The 13,213-nt window shown below is 36.9% G+C and overlaps 1 protein-coding gene across 2 annotated transcripts in view; it reads right to left on the bottom strand.

Annotated features, from left to right (window-relative positions):
- The window catches only part of Adam23 (ADAM metallopeptidase domain 23), a 176,269-nt gene that overhangs the window by 100,063 nt on the left and 62,993 nt on the right, over positions 1-13,213 (bottom strand). The window lies entirely within an intron of this gene.

Here is a 13,213-nt window from a genome sequence, read left to right as displayed (position 1 = left end):
AAGCCATGTCAATATTGGTAACATACGAGAGGGCTAGAAAATAGGATGGACAGCTTCAGGAAAAATGCAAAAGCCACAGCCTAGTAAAGCCAAAAGTCTGGGTCAAGATAAGTCAGGAGATGAAATGCCTATAGAGGCTATAGATCACATCAGCCAGAAAACAGAAGAAGAGCAGAGAAAAATATATCTCAAACTACCATCTCAACAAAACAGATACACAGCTCTTACTATCATTGCCTAGAAGCAACCATCATATCCTACTAGTGTTTCATTGATGATAAGTTGACATATCAAAGAAAATACAAAAGTTAAGGCAAGTAGCACAGAATACTCTAGAAAGAGAAATATGAGAGGCTTCTAGGCAGAGTTCAACAACCAAGTCAGCCATAAGTGGCCTAAGAGAAAATATGAAGGAATCAATGAGGTCAGAAAAGCTGTTTACCTTCATACTGAGAGGACAAAACAGGAAATTTCTAAACATCATTTATAACATCAGGCAGAAGGAAACGTAGGTCAACCCACTAAATGCTTGCATTATGCATACTTACTCTTCCTTTTTACAATAATTTTAATGGTAATAAGTCTATTGGTCAGCTTTGCAGTGCTACAACAAAATACCCAAGGCAGTTAATGTCATAAAGAAAAAAAGTATTTAGATTACAGTTTTGGAGGCTAGAAAGTCTGAAGAGTACAGTACAGAATCTGGATCTGGCGAGGAGCCCTGGGCAGATGGTAAATTGCAATATTGGAAGGGCAGAGCAGGGCAGCAGTTACATCATGGCCAAGGCCAAGATGTCTAGAAGAACTTACAGTGCCAAACAAGACATCAGAAAGAGAAAATGGGGTCCCCCAAGGTTATTGGGCTCTATCATTTGATCTTCCAATCACCTAAACACTTCCACCAGTTCCCATCTCCCAAAGATTTTGCTATCTCTCCATAGCACCTCTCTGGGGAACAAGCCTTTAATTATATGGATTCATAGGGAACACAAATCATATCCAAACTGAAGCAGTAAGATAGCAAGAACAGCTGAAACCCTTCAAGAATGTTCTCATGAACAGTCAGTGCCCTCCCAAAATTCATATTGCAGTACTATCCCCCAACGCAATGACATTAGGAGTTGGGTCCTTTGGGAAGTAATTAGGTTTAAGTGATGAGGATGAAGTCTTCAGGATTGGATAACCGCCCTTACAAGAATAGACCAGATGGCATGGCTAAGGCCCTGGGTTTCATGTCTAGCACTACAAAAATAAATGAAGAAAAAAAAAGACTCCAGATCATTTTTTCCCTCCCTCTTCCTCCTCAGCACCACGTGGGACACAATAACAGTCAGTCAAATGCAAGCCACAAGAGGCCCTCACTAATAACTGATTCTGTCAGCACCTAGACCTAGGACTTTTCAGCCTTCAGAACTGTAAGAAATAAATATCAGTTGTTTAAGTTAGTCAGCTGATGGCAAGCCTGAATAGACCACTTCATTCCTAAACAAATGTTTCTTTATAGAATGCAAGAGATAAACATTAAGCTACTCTATTACTAAAAATCCCTTGTTTGTTTACTATTTATCATTATTTTGATTTGGTATTTATTGCAGGGGGTAGGGGAGTAAAAGTTCTCATATATCCTACCTAAGTTTCAGATTGCCCAGTTACCCTGGACAATAGGTAATAACTTAAAGCTTCCAGGACATTAGCAATTGTCTATCTGTCAACCTGGATGATGGTACAGATGAATTCTATTTTAGTATTACTATTCTTTAAACTATATAAATCTAGTTTGCAGTCTTAATTTATACATTTCATAACTTTACTAAATCAGAGGAGCAAAACTCTCTCTATAGGTAACAGAAACTGAAGAGCCTTGTCCAATACTGACAGTAAGAATTTTGTGTATAAAGCTGGACACAGGAGCTCAAACCTGTAATCCTAGCTATTCAGAGGCTGAGATCTGAGGATCACAGTTCAAAGCCAGCCCAGGCACAAAAGGACCTGAGATTCTTATTTCCAATTAACCTCTAGAAAATGGGAAGTAGGGCTTGGCTCAAGGGTAGGGGGGTAGCCTTGAAATGAAGAGCTGAGGGACAAATGCCCAGGCCCAGGGGTAGGGTGGTAGCCTTGAACTGAAGAGCTCAGGGACAGCACCCAGGCTCAAGCTCCATGACCCATCCCCCCCCCCAAAAAAAAAGAAAAAAAAGAATTTTGTGTATGAGACAAATTGAGCAAGAAGAAGATCATGGAAAGAGGATCTGGAATTAGAAAGCTGTCACTACTAAGACCAGAGGGGAAAAGACTCCAGATAACACGTGGGAGGTGAAAAGCATAAAGAACAAAAGGCAACTCTCTTTCCTAAAAATAACAGGCCTCCTGGGACACTTTTAGACACCAGTGTGCACGTAGGAGTCCATTTCTGTTAAGACAAAAACTTGGAAAGGGAAAAGAAGTTCTTGGAGGACAGCAAAGTATGACTAAAAAAAAAGTTCAGAAATATCACACAAAAAAGAGCAGACAGGTTTGAACTATATCTGATTTCATTGCCAAAATAGTTAACCGTCATACTACAGAGCTGAAAAAGCAGAAAATTACAGAAGTGACATGAGCAAAATCCTTCCCCATGTTGGTTTTGCATGGATAATTCCAGAAGAAGGAAGACTGTGTATGGTATTAAATAAACCTTATTTTAAATTTTACCATAGCCAAATGGGTTTCATATATATATATATACCCACACATATATATACACACATATGTATATATGTATATATACATATATGTATCAAGTGATATAATTCTTTTCTCTCAAAGAAGGTATAATTTAAATTTTGTTTTTTTAAAAAAGTACTGGGCACCAGTGACTCAATCCTGTAATTCTAACTACTAAGGAGTCTGAGATCTGAAGATTGAAGTTTGAAGTCAACCCTATCAGAAAAGTCTGTGAATTGACCACAGAAAGTGTGGTGGGGAAAGGGAGAGCAGGAGAAAAACATGGGAATGGGTATCAATGTAAAAGTAACATACCCACTACCTTATGAATGTAACTGCAACCCCTCTATATATCATCCAGACAATAAAATACAAAAAAAAAATTGGTAAGTGGAGCTGTGGTTCAAGTGATATAACACAAGCCTTGAGCAAATAAACAAAGGTACACCATCTAGGTTCTGAGTTCAAGTCCCAGTACACACACACACACACACACACACACACACACCTGATTTTCAATCAGCAAAGCTGCCATTTTGAGAAAATACCAATGTTGGCTGTTTTGATAATCATTTAAAAATATTTTTCTGCATTCATAAATATAACAAATGCCTTCCCTTTCTCAAACCTTCTTTCCTCAGCGTGCTCAAGGATGTAGCAGTGGAAAGGAAGATAGAAATAATGCTAGCAACACTAACAGTGGTGCCACAGAAAAGTGTGGCCTGGACCATTCCTGCACTAAGGTGCCCTCATTCATGCAGATGATTTATGCAATATCTTGCTCAACCTACAGTCTTTTTCCAGAGTTCCTAAGTTTTCAACAAAGACAAATATTACAGAGCTAAAATATGTAGACCATCTGATAATTCTGAAGAGGGTTGCTCTAGGAGTGTTTTTACATGTATAATCAGAGGGTCAGATCAGTATTAAATTACTCAAATTTTACACATAATTTTTAATCCTAAGGCCATCTAATGGTACTTAATAGCCTTTTCAGATGATTAGTAATATCTAAAACCAGAAGACATTTTTGAAATGGGTAATAATTTAAACACCCACTTTAAATTGCCATCCAAAATCAGAAAGGACTAGTGAAAAATAGCAAAATGAGTCTTTTTCCCCTTTCTCTGTGCTTCATGTCTGATCATTCCTATAATTCTCTCTCTTTTTCGCCAGTCCTGGGGATTGAACCCTATCCTTGGGCTTTCTCAAGGCTAGAGTTGTACCACGTGAGCCACAGCTCCACTTCCAGCTTTTTTTTCCTATGCATATGGTACTGAGAAGTTGAACCTGGGTCTTCATGCATGCTAGGCAAGCACTCTACCACTAGGCCAAACTCCCGACCCTCATTCCTATAATTCTCAACTAAAAAATAACTTTTAGTTTGTATCTCCTTTACAAGAATACTAAATGGCTTCTCTAAGAAATTGAAAGAAAACTATACATTTTTTAATTGTTTTTCTTTTATTGTTCAGATAATGTATAGAGGGGTTACAGTTACATTTGTCAGGTAGTATTATTCATCAAGTGTATTCCTTCTCTCACTTTGATACCCCTTCTCATGTTTAAAGATACATAATTTTCTGCATGATTTTTAAAGTAAATTTTAATGTATGTGTGCTCAAAACCTGAGTAATGTCTTGAACTTAAAACAATCCAAAATTGAAACACTTTTATCAGTTGAATAAACAAGTTATAGTGCATTGCAAAATGATGCATATGTATATGAACAATTAAAGACATAGAGAAAAATCCTAAAATGTATTATATTGAATTCTCAAAAACTTCAAAGTCAGGAACTGACTTAAAAAGCTTATATAAACTGTCATGGTATAAATTGACAGTATTCAGAGTAAATATTATACTTATTTTTCTACAACGATGTGATTATTAGTACACGGAATAAAGAGAGGTTTGATTAGGCTTCAGAAATTCCGGGGATTCCCTCGTCTTGAAAACCAGGAACAAGGGTAGATTGTGGCCATATTTGCATTCATCACCCAGCAATGAAAAGATAAAGCAAAATAATAAGCTAAGAGGGTTTTGGATGGTTATTTCCATTCACATATGAAATACAGAAGAAATAAGTAATCACAGGTCACTAAAATTTCAGAAATCCTGATACTATACAAGTTCAATAAACAATCATGAATGATACTTGTTTACATTAGTATATTAGTAAGTGTTTTTATTATTGTAATTAATAAAAGGGTTACATGATATTTGCCAGACAGAAGGTGCATTAATTCACATATATTGATACCCTTTTACAAGTCTTGGTCCCATTACCCTCCCCTCCACCCCTGCCCCGTCTTGGTTTTCCCTCCTTCCCTATCCAATTTCAAATAACCAAATACTGTATTTAAAGAATCCTATAGACTCTACTCCCAAGCTTCTTGAGCTGATTCATAACTTTGGAAGGGTAGCAGGCTATAAAATTAACCCTCAAAAATCAACTGCCTTCCTCTATGCCAACAGTGAGAGGAACGAGGCAATAATCAGGAAAGCAACTCCTTTCACAATAGCCTCAAAGAAAATAAAGTACCTAGGAATTACCTTAACTAAGAATGTAAAGGACCTTTTTGATGAAAACTTTAAAACACTAAAAAAGGAAATTAAAGCAGAACTAAGGAAATGGAAAAACCTCCCATGCTCCTGAATTGGAAGAATCAACATTGTGAAAATGAAAATCTTGCCAAGGGCTAGCTACAAATTCAACACAATACCCATCAACATCCCAATGGCATTCTTTAAAGAAATAGAAGAGACAATCCAAAATTTCATATGGAATTATAAAAGACCCTGTATAGCAAAAACACTTCTTAGCAGAAAGAACAGTGCCGGAGGAATTTCAATTCCAAACTTTAGACTCTATTACAGAGCTATAATTCTCAAAACAGCTTGGTACTGGCACAAGAACAGGCCTGAAGACCAATGGAATAGAACTGAGGACCCAGATATTAAACCACAGACCTATGGCTACCTAATCTTTGACAAGGGAGCCAAAAAAATAGACTGGAAGAAAGACAGCCTCTTCAACAAGTTGTGCTGGCAGAACTGGTTAAGCACCTGCAGAAAAATAAAGTTGGATCCTTCTTTGTCACCCTGCACTAGAATTAACTCCAAATGGATCAAAGACCTGGAGGTAAAAGCTGACACACTGAAAACTTTACAAGAAGGAATAGGAGATACACTAGGCCTCCTTAGCACAGGTCGAAACTTTCTTAATAAGGACCAAGAATCACAGCAAATAAGAGAAAGGCTGGATAAGTGGGACTGCATTAAACTGCAGAGCTTTTGTATGGCAAAGGACATAGCTAGTAAATTAATTAGAAAGCCTATATTAGTAAGTTTTATTTGCAATCTATTGATTGTTTTCTATTTATGATTCTTTTTTCACATATTTTTATTGTAACTATTAGAAGGGTTGCATTATATTCACCAGATAGAAGGTACATTACTTCACAAACATTGATACCGTTTCTCATGTCTTGGTCCCCATTTCCTTCCCCCATCCCCACCCCTTACCTTGTTTTCCCCCCTTCCCTATCCTATTTCAAATAACCAAATAAGCATATATACAATATATCAGACAATAAGGTAAAATATTGTACCAATATGAGATAACCAAGGGACAGCAAAAGAGATGAGAGATAACATAGTACATTAAGGACAACAATCACTCATTATATGGCTTTGTTTCTATATCCTGGAGGTCCTTTCATTTAGTGTCATACTATATGGCCTTGTGTATCTAGGTTTTGCTCTATTGTAAATCTCTGCTAGGAGAGCCCAAGGTTTCTACTGGTTAGGACAAATGAGGGAAACCACTGAGTCTATGTTCCTTTGATTCTGGCTTACTTCACTTAATATAATGTTTTCTAAGCCTTTCCATTTCCTTACAAATGGGGCCATGTTGTTTTTTCTGACAGCAGCATAGAATACCAAACTTTAGACTCTATTACAGAGCTATAGTGACCAAAACAGCTTGGTACTAGCATAAGAACAGGCCTGAAGACCAATGGAATAGAACTGAGGACCCAGATATTAATCCACAGACATATTGCCACCTAATCTTTGATAAGGAGCCAAAAAATAGAATGGAAGAAAGACAGCCTCTTCAACAAATGGGATGGCAGAACTGGTTAAGCACCAATAGAAAACTAAAATTGGATCATTCTTTGTTACCCTGCACCAGGATTAACTGCAAATGGATCAAAGACCTCAAGGTAAAAGCAGATATGCTGAAAACTTTACAAGAAGGAATAGGAGATACACTAGGTCTCCTTAGCACAGGTTGAAACTTTCTTTATAAGGACCCAGAAACACAAGAAATCAGAGAAAGTCTGGATAAGTGGGACTGCACTAAACTGCAGAGCTTCTGTATGGCAAAGAACATAACTAGCAAACTAACTAGAAAGCCTACAGAGTAGGAGAAGATCTTCACTAACCATACAACAAACAAAGGCCTCATATCAAAAAACAAATCAACAACTAAAAAATTGACTCACTCCAAAACTAATCTCCAAAGAAACAACCATCCCATTAAAAGATGGGCCAAAGATTTAAAGAGAATCTTCTCTGAAGAAGAAATAAGAATGGCCTATAGACACATGAAGAAATGCTGGACATCTCTGGGCATAAAAGAAATGCAAATCAAAACAACTCTAAGATCCCACCTCATTCCAGTTAGAATGGCCATGATCAAGAAATATAATAACAACAGATGCTGGAGGGGATGTGGCCAGGAGGGATCACTAACACACTGTTGTTGGGAGTGCAAACTTGTTCAACCACTATGGAAAGCAGTATGGCAGTTCCTCAAAAGATTAAACATAGAGCTCCCCTATGACCCAGTAATTCTACTACTTAGCATTTACGCAATCATCCAGAAACAAGGACATGCTAAATCCAGTAGCACAATGATGTTCATTGCAGCACTATTTACCATAGCAAAGATATGGAACCAACCCAGGTGCCCCTCAGTTGATGAGTGGATCAACAACATGTGGTATATACATAACTTTACATTTTTATATTTACTTTTTTTTTCAGTCATGGGGTTTGAACTCTGGACCTGGACCCTTTCCCTGAACTCTTCAGCTTTAGGGTAGCACTCTGCCACTTGAGCCACAGCACCACTTCTGGTTTTCTGTTGGTTAGTTGGAGATAAGAGTCTCCTGGACTTTTGTGCCCAGGCTGGTTTTGAACCATGATCCTCAGATCTCAGCCTCCTGAGTAAGTAGGATTACAAGTATGAGCCATCAGAACCTAGCTACTTTTTTTTACTTTTTAATTGATGTATTATTACAATTTCATGAGGTATGGTTTAACAATGATGTATCTTTACAATGTTTAACGATAAAATCAAGGCAATTAGCATTAGCTATTTTTTTTCTTTTTTTAGAACTCCAGCTTCATGCTTAGTAAGGCAAGCACTGAACTACATCCTAGCCCAATATTTATCATCTGCGCCTCCAAAATCTTCTCTGCTAGTTTTTTCTAAAATATATAATAATAAATTTTTGTGAACACTTGTCACTCTACTGTCCTATAGAACTTGAGGACTTATTCCTGCTGTGGAATTGTTTTGTTTTGGTGTGTGTATGTGTTATTCAATTTCCTTTTCCTCCCTTACTTCCTACTCTTCCTAGCTTCATGTAACCACCTGCTACTCTCTTCTGTGAAATCAATTTTTGATCTCTTATCTCTTAACCGCAGGAAAAAAGCATGTGTGAATCTGTGGTCTAGACTATATTACTAGAGATGCCTCACAGCTACTGAGTCACCCAACCTAGGCTACTGTAATTGTCCCATACATAGAAAAAATACATGATGGCCAAAATACGTGAGAAGACTTAAAATGTTTCCATTCTCTTTCTTCAGATTATCATCCATTGTTTCTATGTTTAGATTATACAACTAGTTTTCTAATAAATACCAACAGAAGAATTTAAAAAGAGTAGAAAGATGCGTAAAAATACTTACTACATCTGCCTTCCACATTTAAAAAAAATGGACTCTATCTTTAAGTTACTAAAAATTAAGAAGCTAAACACTGTGAAGTCTGAGCCAACACATACCTCCCCAGAAACTAAACAGGTCAGGGGACTCTTCAGAGTGACATGAGAGCCTGTGGAAAGAAACACCTGCTCACCGTACAGTGCTCCAAGAAAGCTGTGCCATAAGCTCCACTGACCATGTCACTCTGAGCGACAGATGCACCTCTCCAAGGAGGACAATACCAGACTGATTAAGAGAGACAAAGCAACAAAGCCCCAGGAACCTGAGTCGCCACGGCTTATTCTTCTCTTCTTGCCTCCCTCACTCTCTTCCACATACTTTGCTTCAGCATATAGCTGCCTCCATGTACAAATGAATCATAACAAAGAAAAGGAGAGAACAGGGGCCTCAGTAAGAAAAAAGGCAAGTGCCAAAGTCCAGGGGAGATGAAGGATATGCATCACAGGAAAATAGAGGAAATGTTCAAATACTCTGGTCTCAAAGAAATTATAGAAATAACCTCTTTTTAAAACTTAAAAAGAAATGTCATAAAAGAAGATGAAAAAGATGCTGTAATGCAGCCTAGAAAAGAAAATGAAGTGAACATAAGTACTATCATGATGCAAATAAAACTAAAAACAGAAAAGGGAAGAATAGCAGAGTTAGGAGCAAATGATAAAATGATCCAGAGATGATGGACAAATAAGACACATCATTGGTATTCCTGAATAAAACATTAAAATAGATAAGAGAAAAGAGGTTAAAATATATATATAATATATATAACAGAAACACATTTCTCCTAAAATCAAGAAAGATATGAATTTACAACTCTAAAAGGCAAACCATATTCTTAGTAAAATGGATAAAGCGTCATTAACATGAGTGGTGTTATTAATCTGGCAAACTTAGGGATAAGGGAGAATGATAGTATGATCTGAAGTGGAAAATTAGCTCACTAAAGAGGAAAATCTAGGTTGCCTAAGACTCATTCAAAGCAATTGTCAAGTCCAGGAACACTGGAATCATTTCTCTAAAGACCCAAGGGAAAAACCATGCCAGCCAAGTGATGCTTCAAGGGTAAGGGTAATAAACAAACATTTACTCAGAAATAAAAGTATAAAATACACAAAAATCTACCTTGGCTAATCTACTTTTCAGTTAATTCCAGTAAGAAACACACAAAAATTAATTAATTAATTATTTTTAAAGGAAAAATGGAGAAGCCGCTGTAAAAGGATCAATGGCAGGTTTTTACATCATTTTAAGTAAGAAATATTTATTGTGGAAATTGTGCCTAGTGAATAATATGCAGATCTTACAGATCTCAGCAACAAGGAACATTAAAACTAAAAGGTGGTGAACATGAATGACAGTGGTAGAAGTAGTAGGTATTCGTTTTCTTTAAGGTAGATTATCTAGTTGAAACATTACTTTTCAAATCAGTCACTGCAATGATACTTAGTGGGTTTTTTTTTAAGACATAATCCTTTCATTTCAGTTGCTTCTCTTTTGAAGTTAATACTTATGGATGGAAATTTGTTAAATGTTGCAAACTACCTACCATCATTATACCCAGTGTTCTAATTAAGTGCGCATATGTATGTGTGTGTGTGCAAATGTGTATATATTCACATGCATGTACCAGTGCTAAAGCTTGAACTCAGGGCCTCATGTTCTAACTTAGCTTTTTTGCTCAAGAGTGGCACTCTTGAGTCACACCTCCACTTCCAGATTTTTGCTAGTTAATTTATAGTCTCTGTGATTTCTGTCTGCTCAGTCACCCAATAATGATTTCTTCTTTCACTCTATCTACTTTTTTGGTCTTCAAATTTTATACTGAACAGTAATATCATCTACAAAACAACACAATCTTTCTTTTAAAAAAATCTTTTATTCTATAAGGCCTTCAAAACAGAGCTCACACCAATATATCTCAAGCTCTTCAGTAAAATTGAAAGCAAAGGCTCTTTGCCAAACTCATTCTATGAAGCCAGCATAACCCTCATCCCAAAACCAGAGAGAGACTCATTGAAGAAAGAGAACTATAGACTCATTTCTTTGATGAATATTGATGCAAAACTTCTCAACAAAACACTGGCCAACCGTCTACAACAACTCATCAAAAAAACTATACACTATGATCAAACAGGATTCATCACAGGGATGCAAAGCTGGTTGAATATATGCAAGTCAATTAATATAATTCATCATATCAACAGGAGCAAGGACAAGAATCACATGATTGTCTCAATAGATGCAGAAATGGCATTTAATAAGATCCAACACCCCTTTGTGCTAAAAGCACTTGAGAAATTAGGATTATACTTAATGGCAAAAAGCTAAAGCCATTTCCTCTAAAATCAAGAAAAAGACAAGAATGTCCATTCTCTCTACTCCTCTTTAATATAGTATTAGAATTCCCAGCCAGAGCAATAAGGCAAGAAGTAAGCATAACGAGGATCCAATAGAATCCAAAGAGGAAGTTACTTTCCTTCTTTGCAGATGACATGATTCTGTATTTAAAGAAGCCTACAGACTCCACTCCTAAGTTGTTTGAGCTGATTCAAAACTTTGGCAAGGTAACAGGGTATAAAATTAATCTTCAAAAATAAATGGCTTTCCTGTATGCCAACAACGAGAGGAGCGAGGCAGAAATCAGTAAAGCAACTCCTTTTGCAATAGATTCCAAGAAAATAAAGTACTTAGGAATTAACTAAAAATGTAAAGAATCTTCATGCTAAAAACTTTAAAACCTGAAAAAGGAAATAAAAGCAAAACTGAGGAAGTGGAAAACCCTCCCATGCTCCTGAATTGGAAGAATTAACATTGTAAAAATGGCAATTTTGCCAAGGGCTATCTACAAATTCAAAGCAATAACCCATCAATATCCCAATGTCACTCTTTAAGGAAATAGAAGCAATACAAAATTTCATAAGGAATAATAAAAGATCACATACAGCAAAAACCATTCTTAGCAGAAAGAACAATGCAAGAGGAATATCAATACCAGACTTTAGACTTTATTACAGAGCTATAGTAACCAAAACATCTTGGTACTGGCACAAGAACAGGCCTAAAGACCAATGGAATAGAACTGAGGACCCAGATATTAATCCACAGACCTATCGCCCACCTAATCTTTGATAAGGGAGCCAAAAAAAAATAGAATGGAAGAAAGACAGCCTCTTCAACAAGTGGTGCTGGCAGAACTGGTTAAGCACCTGCAGAAAACTATAGGTGAATCCCTCTATGTCACCCTACACCAGGATTGATTTCAAATGGATCAAAGACCTCAAGGTCAAAGCAGATATCCTGAAGACTTTACAAGAAGGAATAGGAGATACACTAGGTCTCCTTGGCACAGGTCCAAACTTTCTTAATAAAGATCCAGAACCACAATAAATTAAAGAAAATTTGGACAAATGGGAATGCATTAAACTGCAGAGCTTCACTAACCACATGACAGACAAAGGCCTCATATCTAAAGTATATTTACAGCTAAAAACATTGAATCTCTCCAAAACAAATCTTCAAAGAAACAACCATCCCATTAAAAGATGGGCCAAAGACTTAAAGAGAGATTTCTCAGAAGAGGAAATAAGAATGGCCTATAGACACATGAAGAAATGTTCAACATCTCTGGTCATAAAAGAAATGCAAATCAAAACAACTCTAAGATTCCACCTAACTCCAGTTAGAATGGCCAGGATCAAGAAATCTAATAACAACAGATGCTGGAGGGGATGTGTCCAGGAGGGATCACTACTGCAATGTTGGTGGGAGTGCAAACTCATTCAACCACTATGGAAAGCAGTATGGCAGTCCTCAAAAGACTAAACATAGAGCTCCCCTATGACCCAGCAATCCCACTCCTTGGCATTTACCAAAATGTCCAGAAACAAGGACATACTAAAGCTACTAGCACAACAATGTTCATTGCAGCACTATTTACCATAGCAAAGATATGGAACCAACCCAGATACCCCTCAGTAGATGAGTGGATCAAGAAGAAGTGGTTATTTATATACAATGGAAATCTATGCTGCCATCAGAAAGAATGACATTGCCCCATTTGTGAAGAAATGTAAATACTTGGTAAAAATCATATTAAGTGAAGTAAGCCAGACCCAAAAGGAACACAGGCTCAATGGTTTTCCTCATTTGTAATAATTAGTACACACCTAGGACTCTCCTAGCAGAGTGTTACAATAGCACAAAGCGTAGATACATATGGTCATATAGGATGAGACTAAATGAAAGGATCTCTAGGATATGGAAACAAGAGCTTCATCTTGTGTGATTGTTCTTCTTAATGTACTATGTTATTTCTCTTCTCCTTTGTTGCCCTTTGGTTAATTTCATATTGTTACTGTGTCTCACTTTGTTACCTGGCATATTGTATACATGTTTATTTGTTTATTTGAAATAGGAAAGGGAAGAGGGGAAAGCAAGATGATAGGGAGAGGATGTGGAGGGAAATGGGGACAAAATCATAAGAAGGAGTATC

Source organism: Megascapheus bottae, chromosome 21 (genome assembly GCF_031878675.1).
Source record: "Megascapheus bottae isolate mThoBot1 chromosome 21, mThoBot2.hap1, whole genome shotgun sequence".
Taxonomy (NCBI): domain Eukaryota; kingdom Metazoa; phylum Chordata; class Mammalia; order Rodentia; family Geomyidae; genus Megascapheus; species Megascapheus bottae.
The sequence above is the reverse complement of the archived record's forward strand: the minus strand, read 5'-3'. Positions and strand labels throughout refer to the sequence as shown.